The sequence below is a fragment of the Strongylocentrotus purpuratus genome, unplaced genomic scaffold, assembly GCF_000002235.5.
Source record: "Strongylocentrotus purpuratus isolate Spur 01 unplaced genomic scaffold, Spur_5.0 spur5_scaffold_18, whole genome shotgun sequence".
NCBI classification, from domain to species: Eukaryota; Metazoa; Echinodermata; class Echinoidea; order Camarodonta; family Strongylocentrotidae; genus Strongylocentrotus; species Strongylocentrotus purpuratus.
This window is the reverse complement of record NW_022145603.1, coordinates 29,788,676-29,816,122: the sequence shown is the minus strand read 5'-3', so window position 1 is coordinate 29,816,122 and position 27,447 is coordinate 29,788,676. Positions and strand designations below refer to the sequence as shown.

Genomic DNA, 27,447 nt, shown 5'->3' with positions numbered 1-27,447 from the left:
AACACTTAACACAAATTAGGATAACCTTTTCCCATTGGGAGCTGTACAAGGCAATTTCAATTGATATTTTGTCCGTAAACAACGGGGCTGAAAATAGTCCTACTAACGTAATTAAACATGACAATCGTCAACAGTCTCCTTTGTCTTTCAGTTTCCCTGGCTATAATAATCTCTTTAACCAGTCCCTTGCTTACACTCAAATATTCAATGAAATGAAGCTGGGAACAGGGCTGTGTAGAATGGAAGGGCGGGTTACTCTGACAGTATTCACAGGCTTCCATTGTCTGAGAACTAGCAATCAAATATACAGAGGTTGTTTATTAATCTATCTTCCCCTTTGGGGTCATGTCAACTATAGGGACATGGGTATGCAGAATGGAGGTTTGATTCTTTATCACTTTCTACTTTCTTTTGTAGAATTTTTCGGGGGGTACTCTCCCTCAAGCCCCCTCTATGATTAGTAGGAGAGTTCTTGTATTATACTCGCCATCTTTTCTTGACTCCACACTTTGAATTGACCTTGAACGTTTGATTAATGTCAAGAGTTGCTATATGGAATCGCTTTACGGGAAGGAATCCTAATCGGCGCCAAACGAGGAGCTTCTGAAGTGGAGTTGATCTTATCATATTATATACCCGTTCTTTCATCCAAAAAAGTAGCTCTTCTTGTACATCGACGCTACTGATTATAGCGCCATTCGTTAAACATGGTTTTCATTTTTGTATTCATTAAAAGTGACTTTATATAATTTAATAGTGAGAAAATAGATAATATAAATTGGCCTCAGTCGAATCACGATCGCAACTGCTTTTGAAATCTCAACGCATGGGCGATTTCAATACCCTGTTGTATGTCCCATAGAAATCCTGTTTAGATTACGTAATTACGTAATACGTCATTGGCATGTTCACACAATTCAATCGGTGACTCACAATTTTTTTGGAAAGTAGTTTGTTAAAGAACTTCTTGTAAAAATGAAGACAATTTTTTCTTCGAAATATTACTTCGGACCAGCCATCCCCGAATGACAATAACACATTTTTGTTTAATTAGGCACCATTAGAAGGAGAGATAAACAGGCTTTTATTCATATATTAACAATTAAAATGTTGATTTTGGATCATGACAGATATGAGTTTCTGAGCTTGTCTGCATGCGTGTGCGTGCGTGTGTGCGTGTGCGTGTGTGTGTGTGTGTGTGTGATTTCAAACCCGATTTATGCAAAGACAGCATATATTTAAAATAATAATAATCTGGATTTATAAAGCGCTTTACAAATATTATTACCCCGGTCATCGGATACATTCACGCACAATGTACACCATCTTCATTTCCTGGGGAGTATTCCTACCATATGGTCACCATGAGGGCATAGGCAATTACAAACAAAAGTGATTTCGTCATCCTATCAGGTCCCCATCTCTCTCCGGGGTATGGAGTGGCAAACATAGATTAATGCCTTGCCAAAGGACATTAGTTCCGTGTCGAGGAACTAACCAACGGCATTTGAATGCCAAGTTAAGTGTTTAAACAACTCAACCATGACACCTCTACATATATATTTCTTAGTCGTCCTGATAATCAACAGTCTTCAACATCAAAACTAGATTTTTGACTTAAAGGTATGAAAACTCTCAACCGAAATCGAAACTGAAAATCAAGCACAATTTGATAAGGAAGCAGGAAGCCCTTAGAAAGAGAGTAAGAAAAGGAGAGAGAAAAAAGGAGAGAGAAAAAGAGAGAGAGAAAAGGAGAGAGAGAAAAGGAGAGAGAGAGAGAAAAAGAGAGAGAGAAAAGGAGAGAGAAAAAAGGAGAGAGAGAGAGAAAAAAAAGAGAGAGAAAAAAAGGAGAGAGAGAGAGAGAAAAAAAGAGAGAAAAAAGGAGAGAGAGAGAAGAAAAAAGAGAGAGAGAAAAGGAGAAAGAGAAGAAAAAAAAGAGAGAGAGAAAAAGGAGTGAGAAAAAAGGAGAGAGAGAAAAGGAGAAAGAAAAAGGAGAGAGAGAAGAAAAAAAGAGAGAGAGAGAAAAAGAGAGAGAAAAAAGGAGAGAGAAAAAAGGAGAGAGAGAGAGAGAGAAAGACAATGGTTGAGCAAATGGGAGAGGGAATGGCCCTTTTATATATCGATATGTTGACAATGTTGTATGACATGATATACCATGGTTGGTTATGACAGATTTGCAGCCTAGAAATGCAATGCTTGATAAATACAAACAAATCTCAATCAAGGGAAAATGATTTGTATTACTTTTAATTCAACTAAAATCCTGCAAACGCCTCTAGAATCTACGTATATAATAATATAAATCAACATTATTTTACGGAGTAATGCATGACTTAACGAAGTTTATAAATTAAAATATTACGTAAACGTATCTCAGCAGACAAATGATAACATCATGATATCAGAATCTAGGAAAGACGCATACAAAATACATTACAACAAACTCTACAAAGTATACAGAAAGACACAAATTAAGAATAGAAATATGCTATATATCTAAATTTAGATTTTAGAAACATATGAAACGACACACATATCTTAAAGGGAAAAAAAATGTTCAAAATTCTTTATGTACTATGAGAAACCTATGTAATAGATGCCGTAAATGTAAATGTATAACAGTTTGAAAACACGATATCTATGTATTTATGTTGATTGTGACAGAGTGATATTGAAAAGTTATGGTTTGTTTTCTCTACACACAAGGAACATGAACGGACTTTAACGTAGCGCTTGTCATTGACCATTGAGATAAATAGGCAAACTGACCGGTCATGGGTCTCCCATGTCATTTAATTATTCCTTTGTTTAACCTGATAGCTTTATCCCCAAAAAAACTATTTTATAAAGCCTCTTCCCAAGGTTTGGTGTTAGTACCAAGTTTTTGATCGTATATTCGTACATCTAATGTATTGTATTTGATATCAGAACAACGAATTTGAATGAAATGTTTATAATAATAATAATAATAATAATAATAATAATAATAATAATAGCCTAATAGTCCACTCCAAATTGTATTAAACCGAAACGGAAATTATACACAATTATGTACTTTTATGAATAGATAACGTACAAAAAAAAATATTTTATTTATGACAATACTTATTTTATGAAGTTGAACAAGTGCAATAAAATTAAACATCAGTAAAACCCGAACAAAGAAACGATCAAATTAATTCTGTGGGAAAAAAATTGTTGTTATAATATTAAAACTACGTGACGGATGGTGGCATCACAAAGTCATTACTATAGGCCCGAATTCACAAAGGAGGTTTGTCGACAAACCGAGGTTTATGTACGTCATACGACGCGTTTTGACGCGTTTTTACAAACCTGGTTTGTAAAAAAGCGTCGAAACGCGTCATATGACGCACGAAAACCAAGGTTTGTCGACAAACGCTTTTGTGAATTCGGGCCCTAATTTTCTTCTTCTAAGTTCTTCTTCTTCTTGACTTATGCCGTCCACGCAGGCCAGGAGCCTAATGATGGCTTCTATATGGTGATGTGTATGTCAAGTATTTCTGTCTGCAGCCAGTCTTGATGCATCTGTCATCCTTGGTATGGATCTTCTTCTATTTCTATCTTATTTTTTTTATTTCTTCTTCCCCTTTCTATTTTGTTTCTCCTCATACGGCTACCTCCTCCCTCTTTCGTTCCCTCTTGCGATCTGTCTTTCCCCTCTCTCTCTCTCTCTCTCTCTCCCTCTCTGTCTCTGTCCCTAAAAAGAATTTGAAAGATGATAAAGTCACGAGTCCTGGAATTTCGGTATAAGATCCCATAGGCATCACGATTGATTTAAACAATGATGGTATAGAAGCGAGACCTCCTCATTCCAAGATTCCTCCATAATTATAAGCGGAGGGCCAAAGTCAGAAAAAAGGTTTGCCTGCCTCATTGTTTACAAGAGGAAGAAGAAAATGAAAGGGCTAAAAAGAAGGAGATCGGGGGAGCCGAAAGGACCTTGCTAGCTCCCCCCTCCCCCCTCCCCCCCCACCCCCTACATCAAACAAAAAGAGAGAAGGAAGGATAGGGAAAGAAAAAAGGAAAAAAGAGGAAGAAGAAAAGAAAAGAAAGGGGATATATCAGGTGCAATTTTTTCACCAACAAGTTATAGATCGGGGGTGGGGGGGGGGGCAAAAGGCCCTTGCCTCTTCCTCCAACCCCGCCCCAAATAAGAGAGAGAAGGAAGGGAAAGGGAACGTCGAGGAGAGCTAAAAATGTACAAAAAAGAGGAAGAAGAAAAGAAAAGGGTGAAAAGAAGGGGAGATCCCCCCCCCCCCCGTCAAACCTAACAGAGAGAGAAGGAAGGGGAAGGAAATTAGGGAAAGAAGAGAGAAAGGGGGGGGGAATAAAAAAGGGAAATAAGTAAGGTATAACTAGGCCATCAGTTGCGATTTTAGTTCCCCGCCAACAAGGTGTAGATCGAGGGCGTGGGGATGCACTGGCGTATGGATGGGGGTGGGGTGCCCCCCAATAAAATTCAAACGTGGTTTATTTCTAATTCGATACCGGTGATTTACAAATGTTGCTGAAATGACATTATTTTCCGGGTTTTTCCCTCTCCTATACTTTTGTATGCATTTCTTGGAAAATGACAAATTCCTTAAATTACCGTCAGGCGAGAAATATGCTTATTGATTGAGGCTTACTTGTTGGGGCCCACGGAACGGCGGAGCTCAGGGGCCTCGAGCTCCCCTGACCTGTCAGTGTCACAAGATAACGAGGTATCAAAATATGCTCATCTGACCGTGATTAAATGCCGATAAAGCTTCCGACGGCTCTGCCATATGGAAACGTTGTATCATCCGCTCAATCTGACATGCGTGCATAGAACAAATAAGCATTTTTCCATGAAAAAGTGAAGTTTTCTAAAATGTGCGTTTCTTTCCAGGATTGGGGCGCCCGGAAGTCACTCGGGTAACATTTCATAAAGTATAATATAAAAAGACCATATGCAAATTGTCTGTACTTTTGTCGGAAAAAATACATTTATCCAGCACGATGTCGTCTCTTTTTGCGTTGGAGAAGAGCAAATAGCAAGTTTCAATCACACTTTGGCCGCTCTCGCAAGCTCTAACTCGTTTCACTGTGGTCAAGCGACTTTGGGGCAATTAAGCGGTTAATGAAAATACTAATCGTTAGCTTTCTTCTGGTATTAAAATTGTTTTGATTGATTGTATAATTTTGTCGGAATAAAGGAAACAAAAAGGCTTGACCAATAACTTATCAGCGTCTGAATTGACCTTTTGATCTTGAATTCCCTGATGCAAGCGTCATCTTCGCTAAATCGGTGTCTTTTATCGTAAAATGCTACACTTTCACAATGTTTATACATCTTTTTTAGTCATTAGTAATATATAACATATTTTGTCTGTTATCACTGAAGTTTAGGGTTTTATTTGATGAGTAATTTTAAATAAGAGCCATTTTACTGTTTTAATTTACTGGATCGTACCATTAAAGTCGCAGGGTAGAAAAATGCATTTTCCAACCGCGCCATAATTTACGTTCCGACATTCTGTTAAATAGGTTCGTGTTGTTAAAAATCCAATGCTTTCTGCTCTACCAAACGTCCACATGCGGAGTCGTTTATCAACTAAATTATTCAAATTTATGGATGCTTCCTTCCCAGGTGTTTGTGTTGTTGAAGCATTTCATTCACCTGCTATCATTCTTTACTCCAATTGCCAGAACGCAAATTACATTTTGTTTTTAAAATTTCATGCGGAGTCGTTTATCAACTATATATATTCAAATTTATGAATGCTTCCTTCCCAGGTATTTGTGGTGTTTATGCATTTCATTCACCTGTTATTATTCTTTGTACTCCAATTGTTAGAATACAAAATGCATTTTGGTTTTATAGTTTCATTCAATAAGTATTTCAATAAAAGAGTATGTTCTGCACGATAAAAACGATGTGTGTCCCTATTGTACAATGTAATGTGTCCCCTCATTTTGTAATAGTTAATTTACCCATTCACATAATGGAACTACCTGCCCGATGAAGCCAGTTGCCCGTGACCCCTGAGCACTCAACACCGTGTGGGAGTCAGTTTGTGGTCAACTTCTTTTATGAGACAATTCCGAGCAAACGTTTCCATATGCCCCTTGATTCCACCTAGGGCCCCTTGATGCCCCCTGGACCCTACGCCAATTAGTTTCCTGCCAGTTTCACAAATAAGGTATCAAAATAATGCTCATCTGACCGTAATTAAACGTATACAAATCGTCGGTAAAGGGGGGGGGGTGGGGGTGCGACACCCCCACCTGTCAGGATATGTCGCTGCTGTCGAGAAAGAGAAAGAAAAAAAGGGAAAAGAAAGGAAAGGAAATGAAGGAAAGAGAAGAGAAGAAAGAAAGAGAAAAAGAGGAAGGAGAGGAAAGAAAGGAAAAGAAAGAAGGAAAGAAAAGAAAGAAAAGGAAAAATAGAAGAAAAAAAAGAAAAAAAGAAAAAAGGAAACAAAAGAAACGGAGGGTGAAAGAGAGAAGAAAGAGAGGGGGTAAGAGCCTGAGAGGAGAGGGAAGGGAGTAAGAGAGAGGGGGATGTTGGATGGAGTCGCAACTCGTCGAAGGAGCAAGAAAGATACGCATAGTTAATTATGTTGCTGTGTCGGGTCCGCTGTGTCGGTAATCTTGCTCGACCCTCGTGTGCTATATCAATGAAGAAGATTAAAGCCGGTGAGATTTATTGTCGGTCTGCCGGCAATTTTTTTCCCCCTACGAACTGTGACTTTTTATCGGACAAAGAAACATTTTTGAAAATTCAGACAATGATTAGGATTGGAGTCGGTTCTCTAATAATTTGATGAAACGTGAAAGCTTCCGCGGGGGAGTGAGCACTAATTTTTTTTTTGGTCCTCGAAAATTTCAAAAATTGCACCCCCCCCTCCCCCCCCCCCCCCTTGAGCGCCAGGGGGGGGGGAGGGGGCCCATCTCCAAAAAAAGGTAAAATCAACCTTAAAAATTGTAAAAATACACATTATTTTCCCAGGGGGGGGGGGGCCGGGCCCCCGGGATCCGCCATTGCCTGAACCCCATCTAGGGCACGAAGGCTGGCCTCTAGATGCTCATCTGACCGTTATATAATGCGTTAAAATCCCTGAGCTTCTAGGGGCTCCGCCCCCTGGACCCCACCTCAATTAATATCATGCCAGTGTCACAGTCATAGAGGCTGTTCACACCGACAGAGATAGCGCGCGCTAGACCGCGCTATCTCTGCGGTTTGGAAGGTACAACGTCGTTTCGGTCCGCCCAACAGCGAGCCACGGCGAGCCAAAACGGCGTGGCACTGGAGCACCCCTTGGGGGTGGTCCACGAGAGATAGCGCGGTCTAGCGCGCGCTAGAAAAAAGGGGGTGCTACGATAGACCGCGCTATCTCATTGCGGTGTGAACAGCCTCAAAGTAGCCTGTGGTGAAAGGGCTTTTTCATCTGCAGCACCTTGTCTTTGGAATAAATTACCATTTAATTTGAGAATAGACCAGTTCACGGTTAGTACGTTACTGCAATGACCCCGAATATCCACAGAGCTTCAAAACATGAAGAGGTCCCACATTGTACATTTTGAAATAATCATTCCTACAGCGATGGAGGTGCTATATATAAATAGCCTTTGTTCCCCCTTTTCAAAGAATACTTCCACCTGTGTACCATGGAGTGCACTGAATGTGCATGAATGAATAATGTTACATAACTTTCATGAGCACGTATCCAGTATTTCGTCTCCGTGTATTTCAAAATTTGTTCTGCAATGACCTTTATCTGCTCATGCTCACACTGCAACCGTGAACTGGCTTATTATAACTTCCTTAGTGACCTTTAAATCCAAGCTGAAATCTTGTCTTTTTTAACAATACCTGTACTTGGCACTATGGCACTCATCCGAACTTTCTCGTCCAAATGTTTGTTTTGGCCCTCGAACATTTAAAAAATCGCCCCCCCCCCTTGAGCACCAGGGGAGGGGGCCCATCTCCAAAAAAAGGTAAAATTAATGTGTTTTACACGTTTTTTCCCAGGGGTGGATCCGCCACTGGGTTCCGAGACTAAACCATTCCAGCATCTTACAATGATCTTGCCCTCCTTTGAGTTTGTCGATGACAATAAAGGGGTGTCTATCAGGGGTGTCGATATAAAGAACCCTTTGAACTCCGACATGATTAAGGCTATAGCTCTTAAATAAAAGAAAGCTAATCTTAAACTATACATGTTTCAAAACACGCCAAATACCAATAGATTAACAACGTCATGCATGCCAAAGAAACTTTGACAAAGGCTTTCCTATACAGATTTCAGCCTAAACTCGGAGTACCAACATAGGCGCGCATTCTGCTATTTGATCGTTTACGTGAGTACACGCACTTGTTTCCTTCTCTTGCTGTAGTTTTGAAATCGTAATTTGAATGTTATTTAGCTCCATTTTGAGATTGTTTTAAAATCATTATCATATATCATCTTACCGTAGGTATGTTGTATATCAAGCTATTTCTTGCCATTTTCCTTTTTCCTTATTTACCATGTTTGAGCAGCTCTTTTCGTTTATGTTATGGACAGCTGTCACCATAATTTTTTTTGCACGACAAATTCAAGATTCAAGATACTAAACTATTGTTTATTTAGATCTATCCATGTTTCATTTAGAATCATTTATTGTGAAGAAAATATTCCAGTGTAATTGATGAACGCTAAGGCCAAATAAAAAAAAAACATGTTTAGCGTCCTGCTTTTTTGAAAAATAGGGAGGAGGCCCTTCTTTTTTTCTTTTGTTTTCTTTCAAAATGGCCGCTCGGTACATTTTCCCTGACAGTCGGGCTATTTTTCAAGATGGCCGCCGACATTTTGTTTTCCTTTAATCAGAAATAGATCCATTTAAGCAGTGTTTTTCTTCTTTAAAAAATTATTTAAAAAAAAACATTAATACAAAAAAAAAACATTAAAAAAAAAAAATCTAAACTAGAAATTTAATTCGTCATGGGGACGAATTAGGTGGTCTGTTTTCAATTTAATGATCATTAAAAAGTCAACAACAACAAAAAATGGAGAAAAAAAATTGTTGGAGACGCCCGGACTCGAACCAGGGACCTCGAGGTCGGAAGTCAAGTGCGTTACCGATATACCAAAACATTTCCCATAGCGATTACACGTAAACGGAAAATGGAATTCTCAAACCCCACATTGTAAGTGAAATATGAGCATGATCTTGGCATCTGATCGAAAAATAAAGGGCACACTTATGATAGCTTATTGTCTCAGCTACAACATACTCAAAGCTCAGCGTAAACAAAGATAAAACGACGGAGATATTGCTCCCGAAAGACGATAATGTAGAATCCAGTTTTGAGAAAAAGTCATGTCCCATAGAGAATACACGCAAAATGTGAAAAATTGACATGCCTCCTTTAATCGCAAAATTACGCCATGATGCCTTTGTCAAAATGAAATATCGTGATGACTGCATTTGTGGAGAATATTTTCAGGTAGAACACATCAAAAAAATTCGAAAGAAAATTGATCAATATTTACAGAGATACAATCAATTTTCCAAAAATCTGCTGACGTCATAATATGCAAATTGAAATTATGAGTTTGGAGGCCATTATGATGACGTCATGAGTTAATTGAGGGTCAAATGACACATGAAATCATATCTCCAACTCATGCTTTTTCCAACCATGATATAAAAGTTGGGGTCAATTGACTATCTGAAGAGCTATTTTGATTTTTAAAATAGGATGTTTTTGATCAAATTTGCATTATATTGCCCATAGCAGCACGCGCGGATTTTGAACTTTGACGCGCGCTCACGGCCTTATGAAAGGTCAAGAGTGACTGAAATTAATGTAAATTGTCATTTACGGTAAGAGGAAGCTAAATCATGTAAAAAAAAATGAATTTGACCTTTTCCGCGCGTTGTGAGCGCGCGCGTGGACACGTACGGACGGAAAATTTTGAAATGCTTAAAATGACCTGATTCGTACTCTCGTTTAATAGTTAAGTGATTTTGAGCATTTTAAAATTTTGACGCGCGCGTACGTGCGCGTCATGACCTTTATGTGACCTTTGATGACATGACTTGTTGACCCTTGACCTGAAGTATATGTGATATGAATATGAGTGACCTTTGCCTATGCATCATGAAGATATGATGGATAATGTGATTTCACAAAGTGGCGCCTGCATGACGTCACGATGACTTGATGACCTTGAAAATGTTACTGGAACGTCTTATGGCAATGACTTATGACTGTGTCAAAATTGAAGGAAATTGACTAAACTGATCTTGAGTTATCCTGTTCACAAAAAAGTGAAGGAAATAAAAATAAAGAATAAACTAGACATATTATACTTGTTTGGAACAAGTATAGGTGGGCTGGTCAACTAACATTTGAGACAAAATAGAGCAAAAATAAGCGACATACTGCTTACAAATTCTTAAAAGACAATATCATGTAGATTCATAACGTGAACTAAATTCACCTTCTATAGGCATAACACGCAAATTATGAAGTTTTTGACATGAGGCCTTTAATCAAAATTTTCACTATGATGACGTCATCAAAATGAAAAATGGTTATTACTGCGCTTGTAGAGAATTGTCTTAGCTACAACATATCGAAATTTTGAAGAAAATTGATCAATATTTACAGAGATACAATCAATTTTACATAAATATGCTGACGTCATAATATGCAAATTCGTATTTTGAGTTCCAAGGCCATTGTGATGATGTCACGATACACTTAATGGCCAAACTAGACATGGAATCATATTTCCGACTCATACTCTATCTTAATATGAAAAAAATTGAGGATCCCGGTGCATTCCAAAGAGCTATAACGGATTTTGTATAGGCATGTTTTTGCCCATATATGCTATGTATTAAAAGACCTCGCGCGCACTGACAATTATCTTGAATTTACGCTCATCTTGTTAATAATGGTCATAAAGAGATAAACATGGAATCAAATTCCTTGAAAAAATATGAGAAATATCATGAAAGAAAAAAAAATGGCGATTCTATGTTTTTTAATGGTGTTACGCGCGAAAACGCGCGCGCATGCTCGTACGCGCGATTTTTTATAAAATGCTTAAAATGACCTGAAACGTATGCAAAATAAATTTAAGACGAATTTGAGCATTTAAAAATTTTGCGCGCGCACTGACGCGCGGACGTACGCGCACGCGCGCGTTTTTTGACCTGAAATTGACCGGACTGATATTGACCTTGATCGTGATAAATATGAATGAGAAATGAATTACCGTTATGAAAATATGATCATGAGTAAATTTTCAGAAAATTTCACAAAATGGCGCCTAGATGACGTCATCAGTCAAGGTCAAGGTTGAAAACTTTGCTGTGCCTTGTTCATATGCCTATACATATGTGTGCCAAATTTTAAGATATTTGATTGAGCCATTTTCAAATTATCTTGCTCACAAAAAAGTGGGTCGAAATAAGAAAAATAAATAATAAAGAAATAATAAAGGCAATTTTAACAAAATTATAAGGTGGTCTGTATTAGATACAGCCCACCTAATAAATAAACTAGACATATAATACTTGTTTGGAACAAGTATAGGTGGGCTGGTCAACTTAAATTTGAGACAAAATAGAGCGAAAATAAGCGAGATACTGCTTAAAAATTCTTAAAAAACAATATCATGTAGTTTCATGACGTGAACGTAATTCACCTTCTACAGGGATCAGGCAAATTATGAAGGCCTTTTGACATGAGGCCTTTAATCGAGATTTTCACTATGATGACGTCATCAAAATGAAAAATGGTTATTTTAAAGCTTGTAGACAATTGTCTTAGCTACAACATATCGAAATTTTGAAGAAAATTGATCAATATTTACAGACATGCAATCAATTTTCCATAAATATGCTGACGTCATAATATGCAAATTCGTATTTTGAGTTCCAAGGCCATTGTGATGATGTCACGATACACTTAATGGCCAAATGAGACATGAAATCATGTCTCCGACTCATACTCTATCTAAATAGGAAAAAAATTAAGGATCCCGGTGCATTCCAAAGAGCTATAATGGATTTTGTATAGGCATGTTTTTGCCCATATATGCTATGTATTATAAGAGCTCGCGCGCACTGACATTTATCTTGAATGGACGCTCATCTTAAAATAATGGTCATAAAGAGATGAACATAGTATCAAATTGTTTGACAAAATATGGGAATTATCAAGAAAGAAAAAAAATGGCGATTCTACGTTGTGTAATGGTGTTACGCGCGAAAACGCGCGCGCATGCGCGTGTGCGCGATTTTTTATAAAATGCTTAAAATGACCTGAAACGTATGCAAAAAAAATTTGAGACGATTTTGAGCATTTAAAATTTTTGCGCGCGTATTGACGCGCAGACGTACGCGCATGCGCGCGTTTTTTGACCTTAATTTGACCGGACTGATATTGACCTTGATCATGATAAATATGAATGAGAAATTACTTTTGGTTATGAAGATATGATCAAGAGTTGATTTTCAAAAAATTTCACAAAATGGCACCTAGATGACGTCATCAGTCAAGGTCAAGGTCGAAAAATTTGCTGTGTTTTGTGAATATGCCTATACATATGTGTGTTAAATTTTAAGATATTTGATTGAGCCATTTTCAAATTATCTTGCACACAAAAAAGTGGGTCGAAATAAGAAAAATAAATAATAAATAAATAATAATAAAGGCAATTTTAACAAAATTATAAGGTGGTCTGTATTAGATACAGCCCACCTAATAAATAAATAAATAAATAAGAAAGAAAATTCTGACGAAAACAATAGGTGATCTGTTTTCAACAGACCACCTAAAAATCAACAACAAAAAAAAGTAGGAGGCGGCCCTAAAAAGGAAGCGGACGGGGACGCTAAACATGTTTATTTTTGTAATGGCCTAATTGAATATTGATCATGTTCGTTTAACTCTTTCTTCATTCACCGGTATATACATACCGTGAACAAAGTCGTTAATAGTCATTTGATAGCCGAATAATCGCATGCTAATTTTAAATCATTTATTGTAACTTAAATCTTGAATTTGTTGCATCCAAAAGGCTTTGATAATAGCTGTCCAGGGTCGAATGAAGCGATAGTGTGAGTGTGTGCAGTGTGCAAGTAAAATAAGTTATAGACATTGTGTAGGTGAAGACATGTAACAAAACCATATAATGTTTACCAGTACGCAGGATTTTTTCAAGGGGGGGGGGGGACATTATTACTATTATTATTACTTTTTTTTGGGGGGGGGGGAGGGGGTCCCAACAATTTCGCAACGACTCAGCCAGCCGCTGAATAAGCGAGCGGGGGGGGGGTATGAGGACACATATGTTTTTTTTGTTTTTGGGGGGGAGGGGTCCCAAAATTTGAAAAATTGCCGGATCGACATTTTGGGGTCATCATTAGCATAATTTTTTTTTTTATTTAAAAAAAAAAATTAAAGGGGGGGGGGGGGGTTTCCTCGAAAATATACACATACAAATTACCAAAGGGGGGGGGGGTTAGCCGCCAACCCCCCCCCCCCCCCCCGCCCCCGCGTACGCGCCTGATGTTTACCATGCAAGCCGATACTTATAAGCAGCATTTATATAGTGTTTGCCAAAATAGTAATATCTGGTAAATTAATACATTACCTGATAAAGTAAGGCTAAATAACACAAATAACGAGTTTCTCGTCCCCGCCTGTCTCCTTTCTTTTTTTCTACTATTTACTTTTCAGACAAAAGAAGAAAAACAAAGTTTGTGATGTACATTTTGTATATATAGCTTCTATAGCTAATTCAAGCTGAACACAAGTCATATCGGGAGTCATATACATTTTTTACTATTTCTGAATTTTAAAACTTGCTTAGCAAGTGGACTAAAATGAGACAAATCATTTGTTTTGCCATACATTGCATCAGTATATTCAAATAGCACAATACTGATGAATAGATTTACATTGGCCAGCTATATTTAGAATGGCGGCCATCTCGCAAAACTCGTTATTGTTGTTATTTGGCCTAATATCTTGTTAATATTTGCTAATTACAACACAAAAGAAAGCAATCTGAACTGAACTGAGCTTACAACAACTCATGGTTGACACATTCTTTCGGCCCCATTATCCTCCGGGCTTTATTTCATCAAAGAATTAGGGAAAGGATCGTGATTGTTTTTATCATATTTATGGTTAGGTCCAGGGATGAAAATGAGAATTCGTTGAATTAAGAAATTAAGCATTTAACGTCGAAGCACGAGTCGTAGAACTCAGTTTGATGCTCCTTCAAATTTCATACAAAGTGCTGAAATCAGATGTGGTAAGGTTGAATGGTCTGAAAATGTCACAATTTTCTTATTTTTTGTCCTCTTCCCTTGTTATCCGAGATATTGTATTTTCAAGAGCTCATGCAAAGCCCCAAACATATTGCTTTAATATTGTAAATCGAAGTTTAGTGAAAATGTCACAAATAATCGAGTCATGAAGATCAAGACCTATATCGTGTGAGAGGGCGGGGTGATCCTAATATCCCAGATCTTAATTAGGACAGACATTCGGCTTCGGCTTCTGCAGTTACTATTAAAACCTCATTTTTCATCCCTTAACTTATTTTACAGCTGAGTTTTTACAGCCTTTTCTCATATTCCCAATTCATCAGAAATTGAAAACTGAATAATTCTAGAAAATTGTCATTAAAAAACAAGTCACGTTCCCTCCTTGTCATCTGTTATTCATTTTTATGATTTAAATTTCTCTTTTAATACGTCGTATTTCTGAAATGAAAATGAGAAGATCGATTTGCATACACAGAGTAAGTCTCGAGTTGAAATGAAAATACAAAGTGTAACACACATCCGTATTGCAAATGAAAGAGTGCCGAACTTGATTGACGTTTTGACGAACTTGATTTGACTTTGAAAAATTCTGTATGGACTTAGTTCGAAAATGAATGATCAAAGACGAATTGACTATGAGATGTGCAAGATCACAAATTGTGGGGATATAATTGAATTGAATTAAAATATATACATGAATTAAGTATCTGTTCCCTATAAACCAGAAAGCAATAAAGATTCATGGCTCAAGATTTATTGTCCAAAATTATATATAATACAGATATTTTTTCAATCGGTGTTACATGTCATAGGCCTATAAACATTATACAGAACATGATGGTATCGTGTGCTGAGAGCCAGAAGGGCGTAAACACAAAGAATAGCAGCAAATATAATATAAACTTTCATTTCATAACCCAAATGCAATTTAATATCATAACTTGCACAGGACAACCCATTAGAAGAACCCAGAAACATCCCAACAAATACTTTAAATCATTGGAAAGAGTTTTGTACCCAATTAAATGGGTCCGGAGCGTTCTTCATATATCTAATACATGTTATTGGTTATTCTTTTCTCTTTCCTATACAGGTCTATACGCCAGTCTTTTGTTATCATAATGTAAGTACATGTATATACATCATTTTTCTTATGAATATAATATAAAAACAAGATAAACAAGAGAATGTGATATTTGCAAAATCACACATTTTGGCAAAACATTCACAAAACAAGCCTAATTTTAGGTTATTATTAAAAATGTAATGACTTGTGTAGAATGATTCCCTAGGAAAAGAGGAGTGTTATGCACCCACCCCCTCAGGAAACACTCATCACACCTAAAACAAAAATCCCAACGAGAATAACAAGTTCATACTTCAACATTTGCCAGCACATTTAAATTTAAATATATTTGGGATATCAAATAGGTACTATGTCCCATTTGCAGGCCCAAAAGATGAAAAGGTTAAATTCCAACGGTATTTGAAAGATGATAGTAATTTAGAACTTACCTCAAGCAAAAGGGCTTGAAAATGTCTTTTTGTTGGAAAATAAGGACCGTTAGTTGTCGAATCAAATTACGTGATCGCGGTCGTTTAATTAAATAGTCCGATTTTCAGACCCTTGGACCGAATGGTCGTACGTTTTGTGCTGCGCAAAGATTCACTCAGTTTAATTTTGGCCGTTACAAGAAGTGGGTTATTGATGTAGACAAATGCCCATGTACCCTTTACAGCTCATTTTATGTATGTTATTACCATGCAAAGAAAAGAAAAGAAAAGAAGTCAGTCAGTCACTCACTGACAGCGAAGTACGTCTAGAAAGTAGACAGGGTTCCTGTTGCATAATTTGAATACTGGGGCTAACGTTTAAATTTCAGAGACATAATTATGTGACATATTCATAATTCCTGCAAAGTTCTACAGAATTAGATATTGGCTGCAAAAGGGATACACTACCTTTAATGTTATTGTATCATCCCCCCGGCTTCCCATACCTCCTGACATAAAGCCTGGCTTTCAGGCTGGGCAGCCCAGGGATAAACTCACATATCCCTGGGTAGACAAGGCAATATACAATGATAAAACAATGTGTGAAAAAGACAGATTTTTCCATAAAGTTCAAATGATTCAAACTGTCGTTCGTTTTGATTTATCAATATATCATCGACTCTATTTTTTCTTGACCTTAACAGCCTTCATCATGAATGTGATCGACCCTGACGTTGGGCCATGGGCCAGAGTTAGGCACCAGTGTTTATGCCGCACACAGGGAGGTTTCGGACCCCGGTGCAAGAGGGACACGCGACACCTTTCGCGCATCTGTTGGCAGCACCGCTTAAATTACACAGAGGAGGAGTGAGTACTCTTATTGAATTTTCTTTAATCAAGATGCATTAATGCTGTATACCACACTTCTGTATTATATTGTAATTGAGTAAAAGTAAATTAAAAGGACTGAACTGGTTTATTAACAACTTTCCATCATGGGCAAATGCCGAATTTTGGTAGCTTCTACAGGGTAAAAATGGAAGAAAAAAAAATATAAGTAGATATCTAGGCTTCGGTGGAAAGCGCTTTATAAATAAGCATCGTTTTATTATTGTTATTATTATAAGTACACACAAACAAAAATCATAAAACAAAATAATTAAACAACACAGATATTTAACCAGAAATCTGGGTAGTTAGGTAAATGATAATATTACAAAATTATTATTTTCATTATGTATAGATCGAGCGCTACTTTCAATCCAACTAAATTACGTTAGGCCTACTGTAGGCTTAAAGAAAAATATTGATGCTAAAAAGGCATAATCTGTACAGGAAAATACATCCTTGACCAAATCAATTCGGCCATTAAAAAAAAAAGATGTATTGCCCTTTGGGACCGACCCAAAAATTTGAAATATACGGTCGGCTTTAAAAAAAAAAAAAAAAAAAAAATTAAATGAAGAAAAAAGTATGTTTTTTGTTTGTTTAAATGGGATATAAATGCATAAAATCATCAAATTATTCGCAAATTCTAACTCGTCTTCTACTCTAGTTTCAAAATCCTGCTATAGCGTAAATTACATGCAAGTAGACCCGGCCTCGTGCACCAGCTAAAAACCAGGGATATTTGGGCGACGCGTTCCCGGTTTTTATTTTTTAGTGGGCGACGGTCGCTGTTAAGAGTTTTCTACGGAAAGGCTCACAACACTTTATTCATGACACATTTTGAAGGCACTACAACAAAAGTATTACAAAAAAAGAAAAGATTCCCGACCGACCGATCCATGTTTTGGCACCTAAAGGGCAATAAAACATCTTTTTTTTAAGGCTGAATATTGTACACAATAACATAACAGGCTTTAAAATGAGATCAAATGTAAAAATACATAATGTACCATTTTCAATGACACTGATGGATTCATAAGTTTTGGCAGTGACAGTTTTGAAGAATTTTGTCTCCGAGTGAAACCCCATTCATATCTACTAATTATACCAAACATCATTAAGATAAGAAAGTAATCAACTTTTTAATGACACCACAGTCCATTATATTCAGTCAAACTCTTGGTTTTGAACTTCTTTCTACAGGTTTATACTTTTATTGCTTATAGCTTTTTAAAGTAAATATTCAAAAGAAAAGTTAAAGCAGATTCAGAAAATATACTCATCCATTTTACTGTTTGATAGTATTATCTTTCTCGTTAGCATCAATATTAAAAACTTAAATTGAGTTTCTGCAAAATCACAGACCTTTCAAAGTATTCATTACAAAAAATGGAAGTATTTATTGCTAAAATATGTTACCTTCATAATAGTGTTTTTTTTTTTTTTTAAGAATGTTATTAATTGTGTATTTACTGTGAAGTGAGATAAATTTACAAATTTGAATAGTTGCGAACTTTGTTATTAAAAATATGAATGACACATGCACTTCTATGGGCAGTTTAACTCAAAAAGCTTGGTGTCCACCATCACAACCGTTACACAAACTTTAAGAATAAATATTCTTACTTACATAATTATTATTATTGATTGATAGTGATACTGTATGTTCTCCTTGAACTAGAAAATAAATTTAGAACAATTAACTTTTAATTGTTTTCATTTTTCATGAGAATGTATGATGCCATATAACGTTCATCACCCAGTCCTCTAGGATGGACACCAAAGGTTCACAATTTTTTGTTAAATATCTATTTTAATCAAACTTCAACAATTCAATGAATTTTATATACACAATGTGGAAAGCCTTTCTTGTGAAAGATTAGAAAGATTATAAATGAAGTTTTCTTAATAACAAAATTGTATTTTGTATTTTTCATAACGCGCGTTATGGGTGGACACCAATTTTTTTTTTGAATTTCAAACATGTGCTGTTTTTCTAACTATTACATTTCAAGCTTCATCTTTTTTAAATTGATTTTATCCATGGAGCTCTTCCAAGGGATAAACTGGGAATTATCAAAGTTGTTCATAATGTGCATTCATCATGCAGAAGCACCAAATGTAACGCGCGTTGCATGGTGGACACCATGCATAACAACCGTTACAAGATGTGAAATATGGTGATTATGAAAAACTTTGCCAAGCAAACTAAATTTTGTAATGATATGAGCATAAATAGATTCAGCACTAACTATCAGACAATAATTAAACATCAGATAGTCACACAAATTTAGAGAATACCCATTACCAGGAACTAGGTTTTTCCATGTCACGTTTTGGTGTCCTAAATAGGGCCAAAAAATGGGTTTTCACCTTACATACAAATTTAAACCAGGGGCTTTGAAACACAACGTTATTTAAGTTATCTCCACTACATATCTGCATTAAGACATGGACAAAGTTATCACCATAGAATACTCTTTTATTATTATATTTATACTTGGATCTAAAATATCCATGGTGAAATCTATCCAGCATCATAAAACTACACATATACAACTGAGGGTGATGCTTTACTAATGTTTAAGTAAATCATTTCACACATTGGCAGGATTATTACTGTAGCAAGTCGACTATCACCTGATCTAGTTTCTTTCTATATATTCATAAGGTTTATAAGGTTCATATTTACTGTCAATTTAAGAATGAAGATTGGTGGTATTTACATTGTATATGAACATGTATATGGATACACATATAAATATATAAATTAATTCATAACAAAAGACAGATTTAATAAAATAATTTTTACTTGACAGAAAACAAAAACAAAAACAATAAAACATAGATGTAGTTATGCATCAAAAATATCATACATGTATACAGAGTGAGGTGATACAGGTATCAATAATGTCTTGTGTTATTATAATGGTTATTAATATCATTATGGTTATTATCATCATCATTATCCACTACATTCAACATCAAGTTTTTATCACGTCCATTGGTAACAATCACACCATCTATACATATTTTTGTTAACTCTGTATGATTGTACTCATAATGTTGTTTGCAATATAGCAAGACAAAGCATCTAGTCCCATCATAGACTGGAAGAGTAAAATATAAATTTATTTCTTATTTCAGAAAAAACGAGAGGTCATATAATAAGATGGGAAAGAACATGGACAAATGATGCACCTTGATTACAAAATACATTCATTCCATGCAAATAACTAGCACCCCATTTTTATAAGTATTCAATCAAAAATAATGGATATCGGTTCTATACAACCCGTGTAAATATACAAATGATATGATATGATCTTTGGAAAAGTCTTACATGTTCAATAACTTATTGTATTTTGACCTTACTTTTTAGTCTTTTTATCAATTTACTGAACATATTACTAAGATGATTTCAGCAGTTGTTACTTTTAGCCACTGATAGCATTTACATTAGCATTTTACATATATATTTTATCTTCTTCATACCAGAATAGAAGTGTTAATTCGCATGCGGCCAATAAGATGCCAAGCGATGACCCTCAGAGGACATCAATGCTCACGAGATGGCAGAAGACGCCATGTCTTGATGTACTGTACACAACACTGTAAGTACAAGCATACACGGTTAACAAAATTACAATTTGTTTTCATGAATTGGGTTAAACTATCATGAACTTACAAATTCAAAACTTGTAAGATGTAAGCTGTAATTAGCTTTTTATTAAAGGACATCTTATTGATTAAAAATGCCAAGTAGCATGCAGTTGTGAACAACGAAATGGTCATAAACATTTCACATCTTCAAGGGCATCATTGTTTCCCTGACTTCTATCACTTTAGTCCTTTAGCAGCAAACTTTTCTTTTGAACAATAACCGCAAGTTCTATGCCTTCTATCTAATGGAGCATTATGAGGACACGTGGATGTATATAAAATGGATGACCAAACAGATATTATACATTTCAACCATAAATACCATTACCATGTTCATTACCAGTACTGGGTATGATGAAAGTATTGTATGGCAAAGTTGTTTCAACTATTTTCTAATGCAGAAACCTACCTAAAAGAGACACAGTGATCATGGGGTCATTATGGCCTTGCCTGCCCTTTTCTTTCCTCAGTTAGAACTCACATATACTGTGTAATTAAAGTCTCACCATGCATGTGATGAAGCAGAGCCAATGTATCTATATCCAGACTCCATCTTCTCTACTGTTAAGGTTGAAAGGTATCATACCAAAAGGGTTCAAATAGAATAAATCGTCCTGGAATCCTTCATACAAATCTGACCTGATTGAAGAAAAAAAAAATCAGAATGATTTACGTAGTGAAAGCATTCAAACAATTGCACAAAGAATAAGAAAGATCCAAAAATCTGAAAGTCATGATCACTGATCTCCTATCAGCGATTTTGTTGTGATGGAGACAGCTACTTACAAAGCCCCATTGTTAACAAATTTATAACATAGTATTATGAGAACGAACCGAAAGAAAATCTACAAAATACTTTTCTGATATTGGAGAACCATTTTATATACATGCATGTTATGAGTAATATTTTTCTACAACTTTTACAGCATTAGATGTGTAATTTTAGGTTTATAATAAAACGTAGGGGTTTTTATACATTACTTTTGAATTGATATACATGGGCCTAGTCAAATAATCACCAATAACCATAATTATTTCCTATCCATAACTAATAATCAAATCCATATTTGTTGTAAATGTATTTAGTTTAGCTAAGTGTAACTTTCGAGATTATTTTGTTTTATCATGTCACCCTTCACTGTAATGTGCTCCTATGGTAATACTAGAAAAAGACACAGCAATTGATATGAAGTTCTAACCTGCTAACATGTGGACTATCTAATCTGAAAGGACAATCAAACCTTGGTAATCAGTTAACTCTTGTGAAAGCTTGACAATAAAAAAAATGAAATTGGCAAATTGGGTAAATTATCAGAAAGCTATGAATGTTTTTTTCCATGCAAATCTCAAATTGGCAATTTAGCGAGTGGCCATGGATTGCGATATATTCGTGACCGACTCTCCTAAATGTTATACTTTTTGAAAATAAGCATTTTAGTAATTTGTTGTGCTGGAACAAACAGGAGAGTTGTCTGGCACTACAACATAATGACATTATTGATTCAACCAATTTTAAATTCCCACGATTACAATATTAACAAATTAACAACTTTGTTATTGTATTATCCAATTTTATTCAAAATTTCAACAATCTGTTTCTTTGATTTTTCAAAGATAGGTTGAGGGTTCGAACCCCAGACTGGCACTAACGTCATTTGGCAAGACATTAATGTACATTTGGCAGTCTCTACCCAAGTGTATTTCGGTATTAATCAGGGGTGGTAGTGAGCACTAAACAAAAAAAGGGTTTTTTGTTTTCCCCTCAACCACGCCCCCTTGAGTAAAAAAAAAAAGAGGATTCGCAGGGAAAAAATGGCATCTAACAACATTCCCCCCTTTCGAGTAAGAAAGAATCATGCAAAATCAACAATGTCTGATCAGTGTTTTAGTGACTTCTATACAGCATAAACCAAATGGCCATATAAATGAATATTTATCTCACCATATTCAAGTATTTGTAACAGCTTGGGTCCTATTCAAACGCATCTTAGCATATAAAATTATAAAAAAGTTATAAAATAGGGATCAAATCTGAAAAATATCCAGCAAAACCCAGGAGTGGAGCCCTGGATTCAAATACCCAAATCAGTATATGGTCTGTACTATTCCACAGGAGTGTATTTATATCCTAACAAAAGACCACGGATTATATTACATTCTCTTATATTTTGTTACCTCATTGTTTAATTTGAATAACATATTGTAAGGACTACTGTTATTTAAAAGTGAGGATTACCACAAAATTCTATTAGCTGCCTCAAATACATTACTATGTGAAAATGCTTCTAGTAAGAGAGTTAACTTATGTTTTCCCTTATGTTCTTTGTTTCACAGATAATATTCATGCCGGCCCGGAGGTTATGTCCGATTCCGATGAATTCTAGCCTGGACCGGTAAGTTAACTCGATCAACATTCTGAAAAATAGAGATGTGAAACCATTAGAAATGGTATGTTGAGATAGACAGACGCGGATCCAAGGGGGCCTTGCCTCCCTGCCCCCCCCCCCCCATCAAAAAAATAAAAGAGAATTAAGGAAAGGGAAAGAAGGAAAGGGAAAGAAAAAAAGGACAAGAGGAGATAAAGGGAAGGAAAAAAAAGAGGAAGAAGAAAAGACAAGAGGGATATCAGTTGCAATTTTCCCGCCAACAAGTTGTGGATTGGGGGGCGAAAAGGCCCTTGCCTCCCACCGCCTCTGCCAAAAAAAGAGAGAAGGAAGGGAAAGGGAAGGGGAGAGCTAAAAGGGACCAAAAATTTCAAAGATGGTTTATTTCTAATTCGATAACGGTGATTTACAAATGTTACTGAAATGACATAATTTTCCAAGAATTTTCCTCACTTTTTACTAAATTTTACTTTTGTATGCGTTTGTTGAAAAATTACAAAACTTACAGTTAGGCAAGAAATATGCTTATTAAGAGGCCTACATGTCAGGGCCTGTGGAACGGTGGAGAATCGCCCCCCCCCCCCCCACTTTTTTGGAGCACGTATCCAGTATTTTGTCTCCGTGTATTTCAAAATTTGTTCTGCAATGACCTTTATCTGCTCATGCTCAGACTGCAACCGTGAACTGGCTCATTGTAAAAGGAATTGCCTTACCAAGTGGTATAGGTTGGTTCACCATTGAACAACGATTCTTTCATGATATTTTACCATGATCATAAATTAATCTCATGTAATTTAAAAATAATAATGAGATCGATGAACTTTGATGTTGACATTTTGAATACTAAACATTAACGATAGTATTCTAGAAACTTTCAGTCAGTTTAGACCTATTGCTAAACAATTTCTTTCCTTCAATAATCATGGGTGAATGCTAAAGGTAATACAAAGTGTTGGGAGATAAAATTGGGTCGATAGTGATTCTTTACAATTTTGATATATTTGGATGCCCCTGTGGATGTATTATAAGCACTAGAAAATTAAGCCACTAAAACACTTCTGCTTTCGAGAAAACTTGAATATAAAAATTTACCAGTGCTCCCGGTAAATTTTGATAAATTTCAAATAGCGCCTACCGCCGTACAATGGTAGCTGCGACCATGAAAATCTCAGAATATGTAGTTGTGATATATAATTTCCAAACGGGAATAGCTAATCGGTCGATTTTAGTCCAGAAACATTGTTTCATAGCTTAAATAATATCTTGAACTTGAGAGGGAACTATACAACATAAAGAGTTTACTATTTACAATTTTATAATTTTAGACTCGATTTCAACCGCGACAACGACCACTGAATATTGTAGGATAGCAAATGCTTCCAATATGTTCATTTGAACCAAAGTCATCATAACCCTAAGCCCATACCAAAACTTCGTATTACCTTTAAAAAGTATATGAAGTGGAGAAACAAAATCTATGACTTGTTTAAAATGTTCATAACTGCAACGTAGAGAATACAATTGTGAATACAATATATTTTTGGGTATTCTCCACCAGGCAGACGTGAAATAAGAGCTACCATCATACAAGGACTCCCAGTATACAACATATTCTAAATTCATCTATAAAACCAGCATTCCTGACTTCCTGCCTAATCCACACCATATTCACCGCCAGAATTCCTGCCTTTCCCGCCGCATTCACACCACATTCACACCAGATTCACATCAGATTCACCACCAGCATTCCTGCCTGCCTGCCTAATCCACACCATATTCACCACCAGCATTCCTGCCTTCCTGCCTTTCCCGCCGCATTCACACCAGATTCACACCAGATTCACACCAGATTCACCACCAGCATTCCTGCCTGCCTGCCTAATCCACACCATATTCACCACCAGCATTCCTGCCTTCCTGCCTTTCCTGCCGCATTCACACCAGATTCACACCAGATTCACCACCAGCATTCCTGCCTTCCTGCCTTTCCCGCCGCATTCACACCAGATTCACCACCAGCATTCCTGCCTTCCCGCCTCATTCACACCAGATTCACCGCCAGCATTCCTGCCTTCCTGCCTTTTCCGCCGCATTCACACCAGATTCACACCAGATTCACCACTTCGTCTGCCTTCCCAACAGGTACCGTTTCTTGACAGTCTATTCACTTATTAGTTTCCATCATTTGTACCATTATTATTTGATGTCCTTGTATAGCTCTTATTTTACATGGATTCTATAGTGTTGCTTCCCATGGCAAGAAGTTCATTGTTGACAAAATTTTATGTATGGATGGTTAACATTGAACAAGAAATGTTCCATTTGTCTTCCTAAAATGGTCATTATGACCTATATTCATATTCTTGCCTCTTTCCCATTACCTACTTCCATATCACATTACGTTTATATTCCAATGTTTTACATGATGTGGTTTCCTAGTTCCACAATGCCGCGGAATGTCACTTCCCTAATCTCCAATTCAGTTTACATATATATATTTTTCATATAAGAATGCCATTCTATGGCTAAAAAAATTGACCTTGGGTTGTGAAGTGTCTAGGTTCATAGGTAAGCAAAGCATTCATGTTCTTGGGCAAGACATTAATCTATATATTTCCAATTGTCAATTTCATTATTTTAAATTATATCCCTTTCTACATCTCTGATTTAGAAACATGCCATTCTATAGCTAAAAGAATGGACCTTGGGCTGTGAAATGTCTGAGTTTACGTTCGAGCAAAGCAGTTATATCCTTGGGCAAGACATTAATCTGTATATTTCCCATTGTCAATTTCAAAATGGTAATTTATATCCCTTTCTACGTCTCTGATTAAATTTTGTTTTTCTTTAAAACACTCTATTCTTTGGTATAAACAATTGACCTGGGGTTGTGAAATGTTTAGGTTCATTAGCCAGCAAAGTATTATGTCCTTGGGCAATACATGTGCATACATTGTGCATACATTGTGTGCGGGTAAGCCTGAATCCTATGACCGGGGTAATAATATATATATCTGTAAAGCGCTTTGAGAGGGCCTTCGGTCTTGAAAAGCGCTATATAAGAACTAGCTATTATTATTATTATTATTATTATTAATACATTAATCTATATATTTCTTATTGTCAATTTCCCTTTTTTTTTAAAATTATATCCATTTCTATGTCTCTGATTTATTTATTTTTTTCTTCTATAAAACACTCCATTCTTTGGTATAAACAATTGACCGTGGGTTGTTAAATGTTTAGGTTCATGGGCCAGCAAAGTATTATGTCCTTGGGCAAGACATTAATCTATATATTTCTTATTGTCAATTTCATTATTGTCAATTATATAACTTTCTACATCTCTGATTTAGAAACATGCCATTCTATAGCTAAAAGAATGGACCTTGGGCTGTGAAATGTCTGAGTTTACGTTCGAGCAAAGCAGTTATATCCTTGGGCAAGACATTAATCTGTATATTTCCCATTGTCAATTTCAAAATGGTAATTTATATCCCTTTCTACGTCTCTGATTAAATTTTGTTTTTCTTTAAAACACTCTATTCTTTGGTATAAACAATTGACCTGGGGTTGTGAAATGTTTAGGTTCATTAGCCAGCAAAGTATTATGTCCTTGGGCAATACATGTGCATACATTGTGCATACATTGTGTGCGGGTAAGCCTGAATCCTATGACCGGGGTAATAATATATATATCTGTAAAGCGCTTTGAGAGGGCCTTCGGTCTTGAAAAGCGCTATATAAGAACTAGCTATTATTATTATTATTATTATTATTAATACATTAATCTATATATTTCTTATTGTCAATTTCCCTTTTTTTTTAAATTATATCCATTTCTATGTCTCTGATTTATTTATTTTTTTCTTCTATAAAACACTCCATTCTTTGGTATAAACAATTGACCGTGGGTTGTTAAATGTTTAGGTTCATGGGCCAGCAAAGTATTATGTCCTTGGGCAAGACATTAATCTATATATTTCTTATTGTCAATTTCATTATTGTCAATTATATAACTTTCTAAGTCTGAATAATTACATATTTTTTCATATAAAAAGGATTGACCTGGAGTTGTGAAGTGTCTGAGTTCATTGTTGGGCAAAGCATTTATGTTCTTCGGCAAGACATTAATCTATATATTTCCCATTGTCAAATTCATTATTGTCAATTATATGGCTTTCTGAGTCTCTGGTTTATAAACATGCAATTCTATAGCTAAAAGAATGGACCTAGGGGTGTGAAGTCTGGGTCCATGGTCCAGCAAAGCAGTTATGTCCTTGGGCAAGACATTAATTTATATATTTCCCATCGTCAGTTACTTTATTTCAAATTATATCCCTTTTTACGTCTCTGATTAAGCATAAACATGCCATTCTTTGGTATAAACAATTGACCTGGGGTTGTAAAATGTCTTGGTTCATGGTCCAAGCAAAGCATTTACGCCTTGGGCAAGACATTAATCTATATATTTCCCATTGTCAATTTCATTATTTCAATTATATGGCTTTCTAAGTCTCTGATTTTAACTCATTCCATTTTATACCTAAAAGAATATGGACCTGGGGCTGTGAAATGTCTGGGTTCATTGTCCAGCAAAGCAGTTATGTCCTTGGGCAAGACATTGATCTATATATTTCCTATCGTCCATTTCAAAATGTTAATTCATATCCCTTTCTAAGTCTCTGAT

At 36.0% G+C, this 27,447-nt stretch overlaps 1 long non-coding RNA gene across 2 annotated transcripts; it reads left to right on the top strand.

Annotated features, from left to right (window-relative positions):
- Nucleotides 1-8,180: 8,180 nt before the first annotated feature.
- LOC105444587 lies at nt 8,181-24,442 on the top strand. 2 transcript variants are annotated; one of them, XR_004064799.1, is made up of 6 exons: nt 8,181-8,349; nt 15,422-15,451; nt 16,527-16,689; nt 20,209-20,324; nt 22,708-22,766; nt 24,316-24,442. It is a non-coding gene; the product is annotated as an uncharacterized LOC105444587 (long non-coding RNA). The 2 variants fall into 2 exon arrangements; XR_004064800.1 differs by lacking the exon at nt 20,209-20,324.
- Nucleotides 24,443-27,447: the final 3,005 nt, after the last annotated feature.